The 13,380-nt window shown below is 46.2% G+C and overlaps 1 protein-coding gene across 3 annotated transcripts in view; it reads left to right on the top strand.

Moving 5' to 3' along the window:
- The window catches only part of FUT9 (fucosyltransferase 9), a 380,693-nt gene that overhangs the window by 216,152 nt on the left and 151,161 nt on the right, over positions 1-13,380 (top strand). For all 3 annotated transcript variants that reach the window (XM_075340116.1, XM_075340110.1, XM_075340111.1), the window contains exon 2: positions 5,745-5,901. The gene's annotated coding sequence lies outside the window, so the exon portion shown is untranslated. The remainder of the gene's footprint in view (positions 1-5,744; positions 5,902-13,380) is intronic.

Below are 13,380 nucleotides of genomic sequence, written 5' to 3'. Positions count from 1 at the left end.
ATTAGCTGCGTGGAGGTGACCGGCGGCTTTTACTATTTTGAAAAAGCCGGCCGCTCATTAAACAATCTCCTATTCCCTGCTTTCCCCGCCCACCGGTGCCTATGATTGGTTGCAGTGAGACACGCCCCCACGCTGAGTGACAGGTGTCACACTGCACCCAATCACAGCAGCCGGTGGGCGTGTCTATACTGTGCAGTAAAATAAATTAATAAATAATTAAAAAAAAACGGCGTGCGGTCCCCCCCATTTTAATGCCAGCCAGATAAAGCCATACGGCTGAAGGCTGGTATTCTCAGGATGGGGAGCTCCACGTTATGGGGAGCCCCCCAGCCTAACAATATCAGTCAGCAGCCGCCCAGAATTGCCGCATACATTATATGCGACAGTTCTGGGTCTGTACCCGGCTCTTCCCGATTTGCCCTGGTGCTTTGGCAAATCGGGGTAATAAGGAGTTAATGGCAGCCCATAGCTGCCACTAAATCCTAGATTAATCATGTCAGGCGTCTATGAGACACCCTCCATGATTAATCTGTAAGTTACAGTAAATAAACACACACACCAGAAAAAATCCTTTATTAGAAATAAAAACACACACATATACCCTGGTTCACCACTTTAATCAGCCCGAAAAAGCCCTCCTTGTCCGGCGTAATCCAGGATGATCCAGCGTCGCATCCAGCGCTGCTGCATGGAGGTGACCGGAGCCGTAGCACACACAGCCGCTCCGGTCACCTCCACACAGCAAATGAACACAGCCGCGCGATCAGCTGCTGTCACTGAGGTTACCCGCGGCCACCGGTGGATGCAGCGGTGGCCGCGGGTAACCTCAGTGACAGCAGCTGATCGCGCGGCTGTGTTCATTTGCAGTGTGGAGGTGACCGGAGCGGCGGTGTCTGCTGCAGCTCCGGTCACCTCCATGCAGCAGCGCTGGATGCGACGCTGGATCATCCTGGATTACGCCGGACAAGGAGGGCTTTTTCGGGCTGATTAAAGTGGTGAACCAGGGTATATGTGTGTGTTTTTATTTCTAATAAAGGATTTTTTCTGGTGTGTGTGTTTATTTACTGTAACTTACAGATTAATCATGGAGGGTGTCTCATAGACGCATGACATGATTAATCTAGGACTTATTGGCAGCTATGGGCTGCCAATAACTCCTTATTACCCCGATTTGCCAACGCACCAGGGTAAATCGGGAAGAGCCGGGTACAGCCCCAGAATTGTCGCATATAATGTATGCGGCAATTCTGGCCAGCTGCTGACTGATATTGTTAGGGTGGGGGGCTCCCCATAACGTGGGGCTCCCCATCCTGAGAATACCAGCCTTCAGCCGTATGGCTTTATCTGGCTGGTATTAAAATTGGGGGGAACCGCACGCCGTTTTTTTAATTATTTATTTATTTATTTTACTGCACAGTATAGACACGCCCACCGGCTGCTGTGATTGGGTGCAGTGTGACACCTGTCACTCAGCGTGGGGGCGTGTCTCACTGCAACCAATCATAGGCGCCTGTGGGCGTGGAAAGCAGGGAATATGAGATGGCTGTGTACAGAGCACAGCGCGCCGGCCGGTATAAAGGCTCGGTCACGCTGTGCAGGCCGGCCAATCACTGCAATTCCACAACTAACAGGGCTGTGGCATTGCAGTGGTCTGCCAGCCAATCCCTGCATGAGGGCTGGCTCTCAAAAGAGCGCCAACATGCAGGGATGAAGACCACGAGTAAAGCACGAGTATTGCAAAATTACTCGGTACCCGCCGAGCAGCCCGAGTACAGTGATACTCGTGCGAGTACCGAGTAGTTACAAGCATGCTCGCTCATCACTAGCCTGGACATGTACTGGCTTAAGTAGAGGAACATGTCTGGCACTGCAGGATCTGAGTCCCTGGCACGGTAGTGTGGTACTGATGGTAGCCTTTGGTCCCAGCTCTATGCAGTTCATTCACTAGGCCCCCCCATATGGTTGTGGGATTTTTGCTCACCGTTCTTGTGAACATTTTGACACCACAGGGTGGGATCTTGTGTGGAGCCCCAGATCAAGGGAGATTATCAGTGGTCTTGTATGTCTTCCATTTTCTTATTATTGCTCCCACAGTTGATTTCATCACACCAAGCTGCTTGCCTATTGCAGATTAAGTCTTCCCAGCCTGGTGCAGGGCTACAATTTTGTTTCTAGTTTCCTTTGACAGCTCTTTGTTCTTCACCATAGTGGAGTTTGGAGTGTGACTGTTAGAGGTTGTGGACAGGTGTCATACTGATAACAAGTTCAAACAGGTGCCATTACTACAGGTAATGAATGGAGGCCTGAGAAGCCTCTTAAAGAAAAAGTTACAGGCCTGTGAGAGCCAGAAATCTTGCATGTTGTTAAATGACTAAATACTTATTTTCCACCATAATTTGCACAAAAAATCTTGCCAAATCAGAGAAGGTGATGTTCTGGATTTGTTTTCTCATTTTGTCTCACATAGTTGTGGTCTACCTATGATGTAAATTACAGGCCTCACTCATCATTTTAAGTGGCAGAACTTGCACAATTGGTGGCTGACTAAATACTTTTTTTCCCCTTTCTACTTGTATATAGATTAATTAAGTAACACAATATCTGTAAGCAGGGAATTAGTTTAAAGGGAAACGGTCACTGAGATTTTGCACCCTATTCAGAGAGGAGAATAATGAGGAAACAGAGGCCAGACTTCAGTGATGTGTCACTTACTGCTGTGCTTATTGTACCTTTTATAAAATATTTTATCAACAGGAAACTAACACTAGAGGGCTAGTAAACATGCTGCTAGGTAGTCCAACCCCGCTCCCACCTCTGATTGGCCGCTTTCTGCCTATGCACAGTGTAAATAGAGAGCTGCCAATCAGTGATGTGAGTGGGATTATCCATATCTCAGCATTCAGAAAACTGATAGATTTGCAGCAGAGAAAGCAGTTTTTAATCAACACTGTAGTAAGCAGCCCAGTAAGTGATACATCATTAAAATCGGAGTGTCTTTCCCCCCACAGATGAGGTAACATCTGGTAACAGATTTCCTTTAAACTTCCAGGGACCCAAATAGTTGCAGGTGTGCCCATGTAGTAGGTTATGGAGAAACAACAAGGGAGAAACAGCGCAATAGAGTTATATGAATATCCGATAACTAGTGACGGTTGTAAAAGGTATTGCTCACCTGGTTCAGTTGTGTGATACACAGCATATAAAAAAACCCAGAAATTATCAGGTTCTGCAGCCCCATGGGTTAGAGATCAGACAAAGTGCTAAAGAAGAAAACATGGATATTCTGTGCTGCTAGTGTTGCGGGTGGGGGCCGCTGCCGCTTCTGGGGCCGCTCGGATCCGGGTTCGCTGCTGCAGTTCGAGTCGTGACCGGACCCGGGCTCGCACGGCCAGCCATCCTCACAACCGTCAGACGGGGATATTTACAGGGGATTGATGTGTCGGTGATTCCACCCGTGGGTTGCGGTGAGGAATGGTGACACCGCTGCTGCCTGGTGATGGGGCGCCCGGGACTGATGGAGCGGGGCAGCAAGATGGGATCCCCTCCACAGGTAGGGGAGGCGTAGTCCCAGGGTCTGGTACATGGGAGTGATGGCTGCTGGAGGTGGTGTGCCGGGTTGGACCGGGGGTCAATGATGTACTCACTGTTCAAAGAATTGCACACAAGTCCAGTGGTAAACCAAGTTGCCAGTGACCGGTCACTTTTGGCGGGTGTATTCGGGTCTCACACCCAGGTGTAGCAAACATGTATCCCTTCCTCCTGCACTTAGTGTCTGTGTCTTCTGTGGGACAACTCCGCATGGAACGGGGAAGTCCACTCCCGGTACTGTGTATGTTTGGGAGCTGTGGCCCGCAAAATCTGATCCTTGGGATTTCTGTGGGTTCTGACGGACACCCTATCCCCTGCGTTGGGCTTCCATTTCGCTCTCTGGGCTTCTGTGGAACAAGGCCTGAAACCTTGTCCCCGGCTGGTCAATTAACAAGGGAGCTTGCAACCATCCTCGTCCTACGGTCTAGGTACCCCGACTGTGCACAACCTCCAGTCTGGATTCCAGCTGTCGGCACCGGCGGGCTACAACCCTGCCCCGGTCCACTTAAGGTCTCCTGCAACCGGATCTCTGTCGCCTGTGGTCCTGTTTGCTGTCTGCCACCTATCCTGGTAGTCCAGGGGCCCCAACCCCTGACCCCACTGCACTTCCACACTCCTCCACTGTCAACTGTCAGACTTCAACTTCCTCTTCTACTTCAACTTCAACTGTCGTGTTCCCGCCCCTGACACCTCAGGACCCCTAGGTGGGCGTTCTCATCTGCCTGATCCCGCCCACTGGTGTGTTCCTATTGTCATGAGGGGGTGGCTAGGCTTTAATGGCTGTGCGTTGTACCTGGGTGTGGGTTTCAAGTGGGATCAAGGAGGGTGGACTACTTCTGTGACTACCTGGTTTTGCCAGGGCGTCACACTAGGATCCAAAAGAAGATTCAAGAAAACATGAATGGTACAAAAACAGTTTATCAACGCATTTCGAAGTCATCCAACTTCTTCTTTAGGAAACAACACAAATAAAAGACTTTGAAATGCTTTGACAATATACTGGATCCCTACCATTCCTTGAATCTTCCTTTGGATCCTCATCAGCCGCGCAGAACACCCAGCTTAGTCATCATCAAGCTGTAGCTTTCAGCAGGCTTTCTGTGAATGTTGATTGTTGTAGTTTTGCAATAGCTGGAGATTAAAAGGTAGTAGATCACAGTATCAAATCATTATAAATGGATCATCATCATACGTATAATAATAAATCTTTATATTGGAAACCAATCTGGCTTGTGTTCCCCTTATATAGCAGACAAGATATGTAATATCAAGGTCATCCCAAGAAAGGTAAAAGACCTGAGCACCCTTCATAACAATGCCATCTCCTGTGTTATTTTTCTATTGTTAATTGTCTCCTTTAAAACAGACCAAGAAAAGAAACCTAGCTATTCAATGTAATCTTTCACATGCTCATACTGGAAGCAGAGCCTAACAATAAATTCCATTATTTAGGACCCGATGTGTACAACTGGTGCTAAGCAATTATAAATCAAGTGAAATACACCACAACCCAGAAGCTTAGCATATACCAGCTTGCCTTGTATATGTATTTGTAAGGAAATGTCGTGCTCTATATAATAATATTAAAGTATTATATTTTATTTGGATGTACATAAGTCAGTATGCTCTGTATGCAAACTAAACACTACCCTGAAGAGATGTACAGAGAGGCAGGTGCATGAATTCTTGTATAATCGTCTGTACATCAGTTTGGGGCTTATTTGTTATGCTGAGTCCTAGGTTGTTTTGAACTATTACAATGAGCGGTTCTTGTTTCCTGCAAGTAGTAAAACTAGTGATGAGCGAACTCGCAGACAAAAAAAGAAAAAAGAAAGAATGGTCCCGAGCCTGGAATTGATCCTGGATAACTGACCGAACGCCAATCCCCATACAAGACTATGGGGACCAGAATCTGACTTCTAAAAATGGTGGTAGAAGGGATAGGGAGATTAGAGCACTCTCTACTTACCGAGAGTCAATCACAACTATAACTGCTTCCGAGCCGCTCACTCTACTTCCAGGGTCACTCATTTACCTTCATGCATATTCACTGCTTCCATCACTAAGCAGAACCACTAGTGTCACTACATCATAATACTTGTTATATCTATTTTATTGTATAGGCAAAAATGGTTTCTCTATTTTTTCTCTTTTAGATCAAGAAATATTACAGGCTGAAATGAGTCTCGACTTCAACATATCAAGAAAAATGTCCCATGATTCTGGAAGCTTAAGAGACCAAACAACCTGAATGCTTTATTATCCAGTTGGGCTTCTAAACAGATGACTCAGAAGTAAGGACCCAAAGTGAAGGTAATGGCACTTAAGCATTTTATTTTTCTTTTGAACCATTTTACATCATATACAACACTTCACTTAAATTTTATGATATCCAATAATGTCACAATAAAAGCTTTTTCCCAACATAGATTTGGATGGTTATAAAACAGGTCATAAAATATCAAATCTTTGATAGTTTATACCTTCATTGATCTTGAGAAGCTATTTACAGTACATCTATCACCGGAGAGTTTTCCTCATATGCAGAGTCACCCTTTACATAAAATAATTTGATATTGTGAACAAGGCCTATGACTGTTGTTGGTTTTGGTGTTTGGTCTTACTACATGACTATATGTTGTATCTCCCAAGGGTCCCTATTTTAGAGTCTTTGCTCCACTTTGCTTTTCTAATATCCCTCTTTTTGATCTCAGAAATAGCTCCTGAAGCCACATTGTATGACTTATTACTCTTTGGAGGATTTCTAACTGTATATTAGACCATAGCTTGTACATTTCTTTATTTTATTCTAGTAGTAAAATAAAAAAAAGCTCTCACATTTTTATATACTGGTTATCAAATATGGATAATTCACATATGAGGAGTGATGAGCAAGTGTAATTGTTACTATTCGCTAATGGCATGAATAGTATGGTATTCGGGTTACTCGTTATATTGCAAGTTTTTGTGTATTTGCCTCGTTATATTCGGATGTCCCGCCCAGCAGTTTTGGTGCCTGATTTGCAGTTACTAAACATGCTGGGCTTTTTAACCAATCAAAGTACTGCCGCAGCCATCTATGTTGTTGCATTACTGTGATTGGCTGGCCGCGCTTCATACTTACCAGGGGCGCTGCCGGGGAGTGGAGCAAAGCGAGAGAGAGAGAAAGAGAGAGAGAGAGAGAAAGAGAGAGTTTTCTAGGCTCCCCCATTCAGTTTCATTCCTTCCCCATCGATTTCAGCCTTTTCCTCAGGCCCCCAGACCTCTTTGCATACTTGCATTTCTCATTGACTTGCATTGTACTCGCTATTCAGAAAAAATACACAAATATTACAAAGTACTCGCTCATCTCTACATACAGTATGAGCCATAACTTTGACTATCTAAAAAGTTGTGAAATTTATAAATGTCTTACAGTTCTATCTCGCTTTCCTAAAATGTCATGTTGAGATTTAAAAAAAAATAAAAATGTAGTTTAGGAAAACAATTGGTAGACAGCAGTTTGCCCATTGTCCAATAATATTTAAATGTGTGATTCTGAAAGCTATATACTGTGTATATATATATATATATATATATACACACACATTTTATATAAATAAATATATATATATATATATATATATATATATATATATATATACTAGAAGGGGGCCCGATTCTACGCATCGGGTATTCTAGAATTTACGTATTGTGTAGTTAATGTATGATTTTTGTTATATATATATATATATATATATATATAGATGTTGTTGTGTGTAGTTACCAAGTGTTTGTGTAGGGCGCTGTACATGTCCTGGGTGTTGTCTGGGTGTGGCGGGGGGTGAGAGCGGTGTTGTTTGTGTGTTGCGTTGTGTGTGTTGCGTTGTTTGCGGAGCGCTGTGTGTCTGTAGCGTTGTGTGTGTGTTGCGCGGTTTGTGTGGGTGTGGGGTGTGTGTGTGTTCAGAGCACGGTATCTTGTATGCCGTAGCGACCGCATGATAACACAGGCCTCACTATTTGGTTGTGAATTTGGTTAACATTTTATTCAGGTGCAGAAAGGGTTAACAAATTTTCAGTCAGTGGCTCTGAGGTATTCTGGCTCTGACAGGTTTAGTCTGGTTTTTGCGCGCCCGTTTTGCTGCCAGCTGATTGGATCAGCTGGGAGAAAGTGCGGGTAATTTTAACTATAAAAGTAGCTGCTTCCGTCAGCTGGCTGTCAGAAGAATTGAAGATCAAGAAGAACAGCTGATGGAGAGCCTGCTACAGGAGTTCATGAAGAGGGCGAGCGAGGTCGGCGGAGAAGCCTGGCTTAAACAATGCCTGGCGGTGCCCAGGCGGCCAGCAGAAGCGGAGGAAGAGATGGACTGCGACGCTGCGGTGATTCAACTCACCGCTCCTGAGGAGATGGCAGCGCTGACTGAGGAAATCCCAGCAAGGAGGAGGTCCCAGAGACGCAGCAGCTTCCTCCCTCCGGTGTCATCGTCCAGAGAAGAGGGGAATGCCGGAGCGGAGTTATCAACGCCCATCTTGTCTGCCGGGACTTCAGCACGTCATCCTCCTGCACCCGGTCATGTGTCCAGGAAGAGGAAGAGTGGATCATCTAGTCAGCGCCGTCGTAAAAGCGCGGCGCTGACCCAGGGATTTGAAAATCCTAGCAGGAGCAGGGCTGCACCAGCAAGTGTGAGCGTGCCGGAGGCCGGAAGAGCGACGGGGGCCCCCTGGTCTGACTCCCCGTCTGAAGAAGATGATCTGCCAGCTGGAGCCAGAGAACAGGATCGTCAGCGTGGCTCAGCTGCAGAAGCTGGAATTCCTGAGGAGGGCCGAGGATCGCAGAGCGGAAGGAGGGGTGAGATGTTCAATGTTCCCCTGTCTGTCTCGTGTGTGGACCCTCTGTCTGTTAGTATGGAGTCTGTAGTTAGGAAGGTGTTAGGAGAATTGTTAGCAGGGGGAGGGACGCCTAGGGGGGGTAGTGCAGCCCCTATTGGTAGTCAGGAGTCCATGTCATTGCCTGGTTATTTATTTAAGGAGGCATTGACATGTGACTTGTCTCCCCTGGGTTTTCATCTGCCGCAGCCAGTTAAAGAAAAGATTTATAAGGGGGAATTTATTGATTTATTTTCTCTGCTTCCGTCTAACAGAGAAAATGTTAATAAAGAGGATAAGACGGAGTTGGATGATAGGAAGAAAGGTCCCCTTGGATCTTTTCATAACTGGCTGCAGGCATTTTGCATCTTTTCCTCTGTTTTAGGGGAAAGGAACCCTTCTGTTTGTTCGGGGTTATTTCAGCACCTTGACAGCATACTGGAAGCTTATCGCAGCTTCGGCGGTCAGGCATGGCTGACTTATGATGAGAGTTTTCGTCAGAAGTTAGCCATCCATCGCAGTATGCTGTGGGGTCAAAAAGACATCGGTCTTTGGCTGAATCTGATGCTTCCTCAGAGAAGCCAGTTTGGTAGACAGAGTATTAATAATTCTACTGTTAGTAAAGGATTTTGTTTCGCTTACAATGAATCAAATTGTAAGTTTGCATCTAACTGCAGATTTCGGCATGAGTGCTCCTTCTGCGGGGGCAATCATGCCGTCATCAAATGCTTTAAGAAACAGAATCAGAGTAACCAGCAGCAACACAACAGTAAAGAGTCCATTTTTAAAGGCGGCGACTCTAGTGAGGTTACAAAACATGCTGGGTTGGTTAAGGCGCTTCCTAGTCAGACAGAAGGCTGATACTCAGGGGTTATCATCTTCGGGTTCTTATATTAGTTTGGCACATCAGCTTAAGGAAGATTTGTTTATGTGGCGGTACTTTTTCGGCGGGAGTTTTGAACTTTCCTACGTTTTGTAGTTGTTTTTTGGTCAGGGTGAGTACGGTGTTGGTGTTTTTTGTCAAGGTGAATTATTATTTGAGTTTTGGCGCAATTATTGGAAGGTTAGTGTTGTGACGGGCAATAGTACGGTAATGTCCTTATTTCCAGTTTTGCGGTTGGTTGAGGTCTGGGGTAAGTTGTGGTCAAATCAAAGGATGCTGTTGGTATCAGATAGCAGGAACCAGACAGGGTTAATAAGTTGGACAATGCTCTGTCTCTGCAGGATCGGGAAGAACTTTTTTGTATGGAACCGATGGCAATTTCTCTCGGGAGCCCGTGCCCAGAAGCTTTATGGAATGTAGTGATGGCTTAGTTGTTTCGGCTATTAAGAGGTCTATTGCTGATTCAACATGGGCCAGGTATTCGGCCGCATGGTTAGAATGGCAGAATTTTTGTGTTTTTCATAAAGTGGATTGTTTTCAGAGTAATGTGAGTTTAGCGCTTGAATTTCTGGATTTTTGATGAGAAAGAATTTAGCGGTGGGGTCAGTTTCTAATATTTTTTCAGGTGTGTCTTTTTTCTTGAGATTGCATGGTCTGTTATCATTGAAGAGTTTTTTCCCAGTTCAACAGGCTTTGAAAGGTTATAGGAAAAGGACGTGGAAGCCGGATAATCGTAGACCTATTTCGCTTAAGTTATTGCTCTCATTGTGGAATGTGTTGCCATATATTTGCGTTAATGACTTTGAGTCAATGGTGTTTAGGGTGGCATTCGTTTTAGCATATTTTGGAGCTTTTAGGATTAGTGAGTTTGTTTCTGTTAGTAGGAGTCGGTTGTCAGGATTGATGTTTTCAGATGTTTTTGTTACTGATAAGTCGTTGAGGTTTTGTATTGGTAGCCCATTCTTTTCGTATAGGGGCAGCTACGGAACAGCCATAAGGGGGTTACCGGCTAGTAAAATTATGGGGATTGGGAGATGGGAGTCAAAGCGTTACAAAATTTATGTCCGTCCAAGGTTGTTAGTATAAAATTTCTTTTTCTTTTTTGTAGGTCCCATTGTCATTTGGATAGTGGGACACTCTTACATATTTTGGGCCAAGAGAAGAGCATCAGGAAGGTCATATGGAGAGAATTTAGCCATTAATATTGAACATTTTAACATTTTGTGGTACAGCGTTAGAGGTATGAGCTGGGACGGACTGATGAAGGAGATGAGCTGTTTAAAAACATTGTGGCCTTCTCCAAATTTAATCATTTTGCACTTGGGCGGGAATGATATTGGGAAAGTGAAAACTCTTGATCTGATTGCTGCCATGCGAAGAGACCTTTCAATCATTAGGTCATGGTTTCCTGATGCGGGTTTGGTCTTTTCCGAAATCGTCCCCCGTTTGCAGTGGCATTGTGACAGGCTGAGGTTCAGGGAGCGGATTCGGAAAAGGATAAACCGTGCCATGGAAAGGTTTTTACCAGTTATAAATAGGTCAACCTACAGACATCTTGATCTGGAGGGTTTTCTGAGTGGCCTTTACAGGGATGATTTAGTCCATCTGTCAGACGTGGGATTGGACATATTCAATTTAGGGCTCCAAAATTGTATCGAGAAATGGCTGTGATATTTGTTAGTGGGGGTGGGCCAAGGACTGTTAGTCCTTGGCGTTTGGGTAAAGTCGCCAGTTTTACTGGCGGACTGGTTGTTTATGGTATATGGTTATGGAAGAATTTTAATAAAATATTGGTTTTAATTATTTATTAATTAATTTATTTATTATGTAACCCTTAATAAATGTCACGGCCATTTTATGCCATTTACTTTATTCAAGTGTGGTGTCTTTAATTTAATGGGTAGGCCTTGTGTTGTCATGTTCAGAGCACGGTATCTTGTATGCCGTAGCGACCGCATGATAACACAGGCCTCACTATTTGGTTGTGAATTTGGTTAACATTTTATTCAGGTGCAGAAAGGGTTAACAAATTTTCAGTCAGTGGCTCTGAGGTATTCTGGCTCTGACAGGTTTAGTCTGGTTTTTGCGCGCCCGTTTTGCTGCCAGCTGATTGGATCAGCTGGGAGAAAGTGCGGGTAATTTTAACTATAAAAGTAGCTGCTTCCGTCAGCTGGCTGTCAGAAGAATTGAAGATCAAGAAGAACACCCACCCCCCCCCCCCTGGAGAAAGACTACTTCATGAGCTGCTCTCGTCGTGACATTTGTTAGTGGGAAAGTCGCCAGTTTTACTGGTGGACTGGTTGGTTATGGACTTCTTTTTGAAAGTATTGGGTAAAGTCGCCAGTTTTACTGGCGGACTGGTTGTTTATGGTATATGGTTATGGAAGAATTTTAATAAAATATTGGTTTTAATTATTTATTAATTAATTTATTTATTATGTAACCCTTAATAAATGTCACGGCCATTTTATGCCATTTACTTTATTCAAGTGTGGTGTCTTTAATTTAATGGGTAGGCCTTGTGTTGTCATGTGTTTTGGTGGGAGGTATGTTTTGTGCAATGTGTGTGTTGTGCGGCATGTGCGTATATTTGTGTGTGCCGCGGTGTTTGTGTGTTGGGTGTTGTGTGTGTGCGGCGTTGTCTGTGTGTGTGGGTGTCTGTGTAGGGCGGTGTTTGTGGTTCCCAGTGTGTGTGTGGTGTGTTGTGCAGTGCGTGTGTGGCGGTGTGTGTGTGTTTTGGGGGGAGGTGTGCACCCCCCATCGTGCTCCATCCCCCATGCTGCGCACCCCCCATTTTGCTCCATCCCCCATGCTGCGCACTCCCCATCGTGCTCCATCCTTCATGCTACGCATTCCCCATCGTGCTCACTCACCCATGCTGCGCACTCCCAAACGTGCTCCATCCCCCATGCTGCACACCCCCCATCGTGCTCCATCCCCCATGCTGCGCACCCCCCATCGTGCTCCATCCCCCATGCTGTGCACTCCCCATCGTGCTCCATCCCTCATGCTGCGCATTCCCCATCGTGCTCCATCACCCATGCTGCATACTCCGAAACGTGCTCCATCCCCATGCTGCGCACTCCCCATTGTGCTCCATTCCCCATGATGCGCACTCCCCATTGTGCTCCATCCCCCATGCTGCGCATTCCCCATCGTGCTCCATCCCCCATGCTGCGCACTCCCAAACGTGCTCCATCCCCCATGCTGCGCACTCCCAAACGTGCTCCATCCCCCATGCTGCACACTCCCCATCGTGCTCCATCCCCCATGCTGCGCATTCCCCATCGTGCTACATCCCCCATGCTGCGCACTCCCCATCGTGCTCCATCCCCCATGCTGCACACTCCTCATTGTGCTCCATTCCCCATGCTGTGCACTCCCCATTGTGCTGCATTCCCCATGATGCGCACTCCCCATTGTGCTCCATCCCCCATGCTGCGCATCCCCCATCGTGCTCCATCCCCCATGCTGCGCACCCCCCATCGTGCTCCATCCCCCATGCTGCACACTCCTCATTGTGCTCCATTCCCCATGCTGTGCACTCCCCATTGTGCTGCATTCCCCATGATGCGCACTCCCCATTGTGCTCCATCCCCCATGCTGCGCATTCCCCATTGTGCTCCATCCCCCATGCTGCGCACTCCCAAACGTGCTCCATCCCCCATGCTGCGCACTCCCAAACGTGCTCCATCCCCCATGCTGCGCACTCCATCGTGCTCCATCCCCCGACACGCACACATCCTATCGCATACACGCACACATCCTATCACATACATGCACACATCCTATCGCATACACGCACACATCCGATCGCATACACGCACACACACACACACACACTGACGATATCGCACATACGCCCTCACACACTCACAACATCCGGAGATACCACATGCTTCTGGCCACGTGATCCTCCGGCAGGTCCTGGAAGGTCACTGCACGCACAGGATTGCCGCCGAGAAGCAAGCGATATCACGGGATGATCTGAGTGTGTGGATGCGATCTGATGTGTGTGTGAGGTGTGTGTGAGAGTGAGTGTGATCTGATGTGTGTCTGTTCTT

This window comes from Anomaloglossus baeobatrachus, chromosome 3, assembly GCF_048569485.1.
Source record: "Anomaloglossus baeobatrachus isolate aAnoBae1 chromosome 3, aAnoBae1.hap1, whole genome shotgun sequence".
NCBI lineage: Eukaryota > Metazoa > Chordata > Amphibia > Anura > Aromobatidae > Anomaloglossus > Anomaloglossus baeobatrachus.
The sequence above is the reverse complement of the archived record's forward strand: the minus strand, read 5'-3'. Positions and strand labels throughout refer to the sequence as shown.